Below are 10336 nucleotides of genomic sequence, written 5' to 3'. Positions count from 1 at the left end.
AATTAATGCAGAGAAGAGAAGAAAAAAGAATAGAAGTAGTGTAAAAAGAATAAAAGTTATGTTCTAAAAAAGATAATTACGGTAGAGAGAATTGGATGGTTCCATTTTTTAGGCTCATCTTTTGATGAATGAACATAGGGGCATTCCAAGAATTGAACTTGGGACCTCTCGCACCTTAAGCGAGAATCATACCTTAGTTTCATTTATGACAAACTCATATGAAACATAATTGCATTAATAGTACTAAGAGTTGGAGTCTATAAACATTTCATGAACTTAAGTGCAACTCATGCTTCATTAAAGATGGATAAACTTTAGTTAAGTAACTGGAACTTTAGATTACTTCATGTGGAGCTTCAATTACTCTATGTTAGCTACTATCTTTACGATTTATTAATTGGACACGAGTTCTTGGATTTAGGGGATTGTTTTATGTAATTTTCAACTACAACTTATGTTTTCAAATTTTTAGGTCATAATTTAGGTAGTGGTTGTATATTATGGATGAACACTAGAATTTCTATCGTGTTCACCACAACTACTCTATTTTTTGTTTGAAGGCTATAATTTTCATCTATGTTGTATGGCAATAAAATTTGTTTAGATGAAATTTTAGTTAAAGTTGCATATTTTACTTCTTGCGAGTAAAAAATTTGTTTCTTAGCATAATATGAATTTAGTTGCAGAGTTATTAGGAATAAGATGGAGAAAGAAATTTTCTTTAAAATAATAAACAAACAAGTACATCTTTGTTGTTGTCTCATTGTGATTTTGCAAAAAGCTTAACTAATAAGAAATATCAAGGTAAATCAAGAATATATCCTACACGTCATTCAAGATGACAATAAAATGGAGTTAAATTGAACGCAGTTTAGTTTCATGTTAGTAGGTTTAAGATGAAGCATAATTATATTAATGATATTAAAGAGAAATTCGTGTTTTATTAGAAGAGACCAACTTCATTTAAGGTACTAGGAGTTTAAACTACTTCCATTGTAATTTCAATCACTCCACAATGATTACAAATTTAGGGTTGGCTACTTGGACATCAATTATCAACTTTAGGTTATAATTTAGGTAGTAGCCATTATAATATTAATGAGCATAAGAGCTACAATTCTTCCATGGACCATATGTGTTATAGTTAAATGAATATATATATACTATGTATGTCGAGGTTTGAGTAAAGCACAAAGTAGTAAGGAACACCATTGTTAACTCTAAAGCCACCCACAACTCATGATGGAGACCGATACAAAATATTTTAACATCCTTTGGCATCAAGATATAGGAAAGATGAACGCCGTCAAATTGGAAGCTTTTCCTCCACAATGAGAACTCTAATCAAGCTGGAGCCTTGGACTAGGCAAATTGTTTAGTGATAGTTGAAATGGTTGACTTCGAAGTCGTGTCAGGAATGAACGTCTTGCTGAAACACAATGTCAGTTACATGCCCCTAGCAAAATAACTAGTAGTAATGGAGTCTAATCCGACGATCATTCAGAAAAACATCCATCAACCAAGAGGGTTGAAAATGATGTCGATACTACAGTTGAGAAAGAATCATAGCCATGATGAATCTATGCTTGCTGTTATTGTTGTAATTGAAAAGCGGAGCTCGAGTGAGCCAACCTCAATAGAAACCTTGTTGCCACTACATGAACACCACGACGCAAACATGGTCAGATAATGGATTTATCCCCACCAAGAGAGATAAAAACAAGGTCAGATACTGAAGAAGGGAGACAGAAACAAACCACTGAAGCAACACATGTTCACAAAGAAATATCATCTAGACGGATGAAGAGAAGGGTCAGTCGGAAGCGTCAACCACAATAATTTCAAGAAAAATAAAGAGTTCATATAAGTTAAGTTCAGATAAACTTCGAGTTCAAAGCAACAAGAACCAAAGACTGGTGTGAAAATACTATGGACTAGTGAAAGTTATCCATAAGATTACGAAGACATCATATAGAATCCAATTGCTCTTATGGATGCGGACTAACCTTGTTGTCCATGTTAATAACTTGGAACGTTATTATTTCGACCAAGAAGACATCAAGCAGAAGCAAGTGGTATGACGTCATACAAATAAGAAAAAGTTTCAAGCGAAGAATGTAGGAAAGACATGAATAGAGAAGACATGAAGACTCAACAAACCGAGAAGTGATTTTCAACAGCACCTAGTAGGTTGGAAGAGACTCCTCATTATGAGATCAGCTGGAAGCGCATTGAGAGACCAAAAGTCAGCCTCTATCAATAAATTGTGTTGGGGCAGATGTCACAGTCATGATTTCCCAAGGCGTGTTGCCTGTGGTTGCATGTTGCATGTCTCAACAATTCTTGTAAACGATTTGTTGTCCAAGGCGGTTATTTGGGCAATGTTATTGTTTACCAATTATTTGGGCGACATGCCTTGAGCAATCATGACCGTTACAATTGGCTAAGACATTTGTTGTCCAAGAGACACCTCTTCTGAGGTCATGATTGGCTAAGACATTTAAAGAAGTTTTACCTAGGGCAACTTCTATCACAATCCTCTTCTCGCTCTCTGAAACTTCTTTAAATGTTATTGTTCACTGGTTATTTGGGTGCATCTTCCATAAAAGGATTGTGATGATAGATGACATAGGTAAAACTTCTATTGGGAGGTCAGTGCAATAGAGAATCTGTGTCCCTTTCCTGAAACCTTCAGCGTTCAACATAACAGAGAGTTCGTAGAAAAAATATCATAGAACAATTTGTGTAATGCCTTTGAAGTTAGGCTCGAGGCTCTATCTTATATCCCAAGAATATGGTACATTCTCTATTCACATAGAAATTCTGCAATAGAAAGTGGTACCCTCGTCTTCTTTTACAAAACTTTCTCAAGTCCTCATGTAATGATTTGAAAGTGGTACCCTCATCTTCTTTTATAAGACTACCTCGGCCTTCATAGAATGATTATGCTATGTTGATTCTTAAAGAAGGGAGTAGGAGTAAGAGTAGATGACTCTTTATCGTCCAAGTCCCGAAAAAGTAAGTCTTTATGTCAAGAGAGGAGAAGAATCCTCATAGTTTCCAAGATTTGAAGAGAATCATACATACACAAATTTCCTTTGTTTGTTTATTCTTGTTGTTTCCTCTCTTTAATTAACATGTTATAAAGACACTGGTAAATTATAATTAAATATAGCATCTTTTTTTTTTCTTTTTTTCTTTCCCAATATCCTTATGAACTTCTTGGTTCAAGGTTTAAAAAACCTATTTCAAATTTTATTATATTGCATGCTTCAATTTGATATAATTGTTAGAAAGCAAATCAAGACGCGTAAGTGGATTAAATCCGCAAGCAACTTCAAAAAGAGAACAATGAGTGGCAAACATTCGTCCCAAGACTTAATATTCTTACAAATAATAGCCTTAAGCAATGCTCCTAATGTTCTATTAACCACCTCAGTTTGCTCATTAATGTGAAGATGACATATAGTTGAAAACAATAATTTGTTACCCAATTTATGACTTGTTGAAAATAATAATTTGTTACCCAATTTATGACTTAATATTCTTATAAATAATAGCTCTAAGCAATGCTCCTGATATTTTATTAACCACCTCTGTTTGCTCATGAATCTGAGGATGAAAGGCAGGTGAAAACAATAATTTGGTACCCAATTTATCCACCATACTTTCCAAAAGTGACTTAAAACTTTAACATCCCTATCTTTTTTTGTGTGCAGCAAACATTGGGAACATTGACTACAAAACTTATAAACATCGTAATTCATAGCAAAGGTCATATGGATCGTGATGAGCATTTTCTCCCATATCTTGGTTTCGCTAACTAAAGTTTTCCAATAACTCCCAAACTTCATTACCTTATATAAACCTCTTGGGATAAGGATTCATATAACACTTCATAAAATAAGATCTACTGATGAATTTCATAGCATTTGAAGGTCATCTAGGTCATGAACCGAAGGTAAATTACCTTAGGGGCATTATGGTCATTTTACACCATTTCTTGGTTTACCTACTTATCCTTATCCAATGACCACCAAATTTCATATCTAACCTCAACATACTATAATATGCTCAGTATTAAAATTTGATAGTCAACAGAGCTCATATAGTGGGTTATTTTAATGTTACTTAAATTTTGAGCTATTTAATCGGTTCAGGGTCTTAACTCACGGTTATTTGGGATTTTCTTTCATATATCGTTAATTCATACTTGTTTTAGGTTCATATGAAAATCAAAGCGATTTCTACAAGAATTTCTTAACAAAAAGTCCAAGGTGGCTACTTGCCTCGTCGTCGACGTTTGGGACATCCCTTCTTGAGCTTCCAGTATCTGAATTACTTCAAATTTCCTTCCACGTACTCCTTATTGTGTCTAGTTTCTGAAACCATAATATTTTCTATCAGAATCGGTCTGAAATGGGTTTAACATTGAGAAAACCCGAGAAAATGTCAAATTTTGTGTTGACTTGGACAGTTCAGTTGAACTGGCCATATCATCGTTTTCTTCCTCTGAACAGGAAGAAGATGCAAATTTTTTGCGTCGCCGCCATCTGAAACTCGGCCTGTACAACCACATTTACAACATTTCTCTCCTCGATTTCTTCGTGAAACTTAAAGATGGGCATTACAAGGAAGGGCTAGGGATTGATTTGATGATACCTTCTCGTGGATCGTAGCCTAAGATATTCACTTCGAAAGTTCATCCAAAATTTGATTTATCGCTGGAGATAAAACAAAGAATTTCTTATTGGGTAGCCGATTCTAGGGGTTTCAAGGCCCTATTTCTTCATTGAACCTCTTCCATATCCTTTCTTCAGGCTAAAGGAATTGGTTTGGAGGAACGTCTTTGAGTGTAATTCTTATTCTATAAAAAAATTAATGATTCGGGAAGTTTATAAAAATTAGAAAAAGTACCATTTTCTCAATGTTTTTTCAATTTTACTTGTTCTTTGCTTCTAGATACAACCTAGTGGGGATTATACACTGTCTCATGAGACCTTGAGTGTTGCAAATTCTCCTCTCATTCGAAAACTTTCTGTCATCCAAAGTGCTTATTCTAAAATAGGTCAGGGTACAAGGTTCTTATTTGCCTTCTTTTTCCCAAGTGGCTTCTTCTACTCTATGATTCTTCCATAGAATCTTAACAAGAGAGATTTCCTTGTTTCTCAATCATTTGACTTTCTTGTCTATTATTTGAATCCGGTCTTCTTTATCCTTTAGGTCATCTTTCAAGAAGAGAGTTTCATGAGCCAGTACATGCAAACGATCTAGGGTCTACTTCCGTAGTACGGATACATGAAAGATATTATGTACTGCAGACAAGTTTGGGCATTGCCCGATTCTATAGGCCACAGATCCAATCCTTTCTAATATCTCAAAGGGACGGATAAACCTAGGGCTTAGCTTCCCCTTTTTACCCTACCTGAGCACCCCTCTCATGGGGTGCTACCTTTAGGAATATATGATCCCCTACCTATGATTCCATGTCCTTGCGCCTTAGGTCTGCATTGCTTTTCTCTTGGCTTTGTGTGGTTTGTATCCTAGCTTTAATCTTCTAGACTGTGGCGTTGGTAATTTGCACCAGCTCTGACCTAATAATTGTCGTTTGCCCCCCTCCTTCCCAAAAGATAGGGGATCGAAATCTTCGTCCATAGAGAACCTCGTATGTGGCCATTTGTATGGTGGCTTGGCAAGTATTATTATAAGCGAAATTCATAAGGGGTAGGTACTTATCCCAACTTCCTACAAAATCCATCTCATATACCCTCAACATGTCTTCCAATATTTGCTTGAGCATTTCTGTTTGACCATTTGTTTATGGGTGGAATGTCGTACTATAACTGCGTACCCAATGCCTTTTGTTGAATTTTCCAGAAGCGAGATTTAAATCTGGCATCTCGGTCTAATACTATTGTCTTTTGTTGAATTTTCAGAAGTGTACCCCATACCTTTACTGATGAATATTCATTTTTAATGTTAGCAAGAGTAGCTGGAGATTGTTAGACTGAAGATTTGAAAGTCACACGTGTTTTATCCACGTTCAACGCACCTAATACAAGTTTATTATTTGACTATACAATCTAAAAACATAACTTGCTTATTCAATCTAAAATTAGTGATTATTTCTTTTTTATACGTAATGAATTAGCGGAAATACCTTTAATTATGAATTTTCATTTTTAATATTAGCGGGGATAGCTCTGTTGGGAGAGCGTGAGGCTGAAGATTTGAAGGTCACGTGTTTGATCTCCACGTTTACCGCACCTAATTATAGTTGCATAACTCGACTATTCAATCTAAAATTAGTCATTATTCCTTTCTGAAATCTCAATGAATTATCTAAAATACCTAACGTGTTCTAGTTCACCGCACCTTATACAAGTTGGATAACTTGAATATCTTATTAAAAATTAGTGATTATTTCTATTTAAAATTTCAATGAATTAGCGAAAATACCTTTACTGATGAATTTTCATTTTTAATGTTAGTGTGGATAGCTTAGTTGAGAGAGTGTTAGATTGAAGATCTGAAGGTCTCGTGCTCGATCCATGTTAACCACTTCTAAAATTTCAATTAATTAGCGGAAATATCTTTACTTAAAAACATTCATTTTTAATGTTAGCGAGGATACCTCAGTTTGGAGAGCGTCAGATTTAAGATGAAGGTCACTTGTTCAATCTCCACGTTCACCGCACTTGTTTCTATTTGCATAACCTGACTATTCAATAAAAAATTAGTCATTATTTCTTTTGAATCAGCGAAAATATCTTTACTGATGAATTTTCATTTTTGATGATTGCGGGGATAGCTCAGTTGGGAGAGCGTCAGACTGAAGATCTGAAGGTCACGTGTTCAATCCACGTTCACCGCACTTGGTTCATGGCACCTTATAGTTTAGTTGAGAATTTTTATTTTTAATGTTAGCAGGGATAGTGATTATTATTTCTTTTTAAAATATAATGAATTAGTGGAAATAGCTTTACTTATGAATTTTTAATTTTAATGTTAGCAGGGATAGCTCAGTTGGGAGAGTGTTAAACTAAAGATTTGAAGGTCACGTGTTTAATCTCCACGTTCACCGCACTTGTTTCTATTTGCATAAGCTGACTATTCAATAAAAAAATTAGTATGAATTACATAACTTTATTCAATCTAAAATTAGTGATTATTCCTTTTTAAAAATAATGAATTAGCAGAAATACCTTTACTTATGATTTTTTTTCTTCAAATATTAGCGAAGATAACTCAGTTTTGAGTGTCAAACTGAAAATTTAAAGGTCATGTGTTTGATCCATGTTCACCGCGAAGATAACTCAGTTTTGAGTGTCAAACTGAAAATTTAAAGGTCATGTGTTCAATCCATGTTCACCGCACCTGATTCACGTCACATAACTTGACTTCTGACTATTTAATTTAAAATTAGTGATTATTTCTTTTTAAAATATCAATGAATTAGCTAAATACTTTACTAATGAGTTTTCATATTTAATGTTAAGTGGATAGCTTAGTTGGGAGAGTGTCACTATAGATCTCAAGGTCACGTGTTTGATCCACGTTCACCGCACCTGATTCACGTCACATAACTTGACTTCTGACTATTTAATTTAAAATTAGTGATTATTTCTTTTTAAAATATCAATGAATTAGATAAATACCTTACTAATGAGTTTTCATATCCTTACTAATGAGTTTTCATATTTAATGTTAGGTGGATAGCTTAGTTGGCAAAGCGTCCCTATAGATCTCAAGGTCACGTGTTTGATCCACGTTCACCGCACCTTTTTAAAATATCAATGAATTAGCTAAATACCTTACTAATGAGTTTTTATTTTTAAAGTTAGGTGGATAGCTTAGTTGGGAGAGCGTCACTATAGATCTCAACTAATGAGTTTTTATTTTTAAAGTTAGGTGGATAGCTTAGTTGGGAGAGCGTCACTATAGATCTCAAGGTCACATGTTTGATCCACGTTCACAGCACCTGATTCAAATTGACTAAGTTGCATAACTTTACTATTCAATCTAAAATTAGTGACCTTTTTAAAATATCAATGAATTAGCTAAATACCTTACTAATGAGTTTTCATTTTTAAAGTTAGGTGGATAGCTTAGTTGGGAGAGCGTCACTATAGATCTCAAGGTCACATGTTTGATCCACGTTCACAGCACCTGATTCAAATTGACTAAGTTGCATAACTTGACTAATCAATGAATTAGCTAAATACCTTACTAATGAGTTTTCATTTTTAAAGTTAGGTGGATAGCTTAGTTGGGAGAGCGTCACTATAGATCTCAAGGTCACATGTTTGATCCACGTTCACAGCACCTGATTCAAATTGACTAAGTTGCATAACTTGACTATTCAATCTAAAATTAGTGATTATTTCTTTTTATAATTACTTGACTATTTAATCTAAATTTAGTGATTATTTCTTTTTAAAATTTCAACTAATTAGAGTAAATAATTTTACTGATGAATTTTCATTTTAATGTTAGCTTCGATAGTTGAATTGGGAGTGGGAGTGGATTCCTAATTCTTTATATGACTATAAATGCTCCATAAGACATTTAGTAAAATGACTCATTTTATTGCATAGAACAATAAAATTGACGTTCCCTTAGAATTGTCAATACATTCTATTTTCAATGTTTCTAAATTGAGTCCTTTTGATGTATGGTGATGATTTTTCTGATTCGAGGACGAATCCTGAAGAGGGAGATGATGATAAGAATCACGATGTACATTCTACTTTCAATGTTGCTGAGTTGAGTTCCGGTAACAATCGAAGAAATAAAATAAAATAGTAACAACAACAATAATAATAATAATAATATAAATAAATAAATAATAAAAAAAATATATATATATATATATAAACATTTGCTAACGGATCCGTACTCCTTCCTTCAATCTCTCACCACTCCTTCCCTAACAATAAATCTGGCAATCAATCAGTAATTCTTTTCTGTAAAGATTTACCCAGAATTTACAAGAAGTTTAAGCAGATTTAGTTTGGGCTGAGGAGATACGTCATTTGAAGAGGTCAGTAGTGACATGTTAAATCTTCCTCTTATTTTATTAAGTAATATTAATTTGGTTACAATTATTTTGTTTTGAATTAGAGATTAAAGAAAAATAATTTTGTATGAGTTTTAGGAAATCAAAACCAATTATATTTTAGATCTCATGAATTGTTTAGATCTCTGAATTGTTACAATGATTTAGGTTGTCAATCAAAAGGGAAGATTTGGAAGTAAGGATAGATTAACAAAATTGGCCAATAATATCTCCAAAATAATTAGAAGATGGAAGATGGAAGATGGAAGATGGAAGATGGAAGATGGAAGATGGAAGATGGAAGATTGAGAAAAGATTTTGTTGAACATAATTTAAAAAAAAATAAAATAGGAAACATTTAGAGGGCAAGGAACTCCATCAAATTTTGTCTAACAAGAAATATCAGAATTTAAGAATGGTCAATGTAAATTAGAGAAATAATTTTATAGAGTTCAAACTTGAAATTGATGTCATGGGCGTTGACTTGGAGTTCAATGGACTTTCATTAAGGATAACGACGGAATCGAACTTTCGTTAAGGATATATTTGTGACGACGACTTAAGCTAACCAGGTAAGTGACCTTACTATCGGCATGGTTATATTTGATGTTGACACGTTCCCTGTGGTTCTGCACATGTCATATATATATATTGATATGTGTGAATTGTCTATGGATCGATATACTTCCTATATGTTATGTTATGTTATTATAGGTGGTTTGTATGATAATAATTATGGTATGATGTACTCAAGGATATGTTTGAGATAGGATATGAGAAGGATGCACAAAACGAAATGTAACGATAGAAGTAAGATACGTTCATAAAACGTTGAGGTTAGGTTAAATACCGGAGTGCTATGGATAGGAGAGATTGATGAAAGAATACGGTTAGGTTATGGGTAGAAAGGGATAGGTTTGTGATAGATTGATAGAACGATAGCGTTATGGTAAGTTAGAGAACGATATGACTATGAAGTGTTTACGTTATGACTTGTTTATGATATGGTACATTGTATGCTAGATTATTGTGCTTAAGTAAGAAAGGGCTAGGGATTTATTTGATAACTTCTCGTGGATCGTAGCCTAAGATATTCGCTACCAAAGTTCATCCAAAATCTGATTTATCGCTAGAGATAAAACAAAGGATTTCTTATTGGGTAGCCGATTCTAGGGGTTTCAAGGCCCTATTTCTTCATTGAACCCCTTCCATATCCTATCTTCAGGCTAAAGGAATTAGTTTGGAGGAACGTCTTTGAGTGTAGGACCTTAATTTCCA

At 33.8% G+C, this 10336-nt stretch overlaps 1 non-coding gene across 1 annotated transcript; it reads left to right on the top strand.

The window, feature by feature from the left end:
- The first annotated feature begins 6801 nt into the window (after positions 1–6801).
- TRNAF-GAA lies at positions 6802–6874 on the top strand. The gene has a single exon. It is a non-coding gene; the product is annotated as a tRNA-Phe (tRNA).
- Positions 6875–10336: the final 3462 nt, after the last annotated feature.

Source organism: Cucurbita moschata, unplaced genomic scaffold (genome assembly GCF_002738365.1).
Source record: "Cucurbita moschata cultivar Rifu unplaced genomic scaffold, Cmos_1.0 Cmo_Scf00092, whole genome shotgun sequence".
NCBI lineage: Eukaryota > Viridiplantae > Streptophyta > Magnoliopsida > Cucurbitales > Cucurbitaceae > Cucurbita > Cucurbita moschata.
This window is presented reverse-complemented; position numbering and strand designations above follow the sequence as displayed.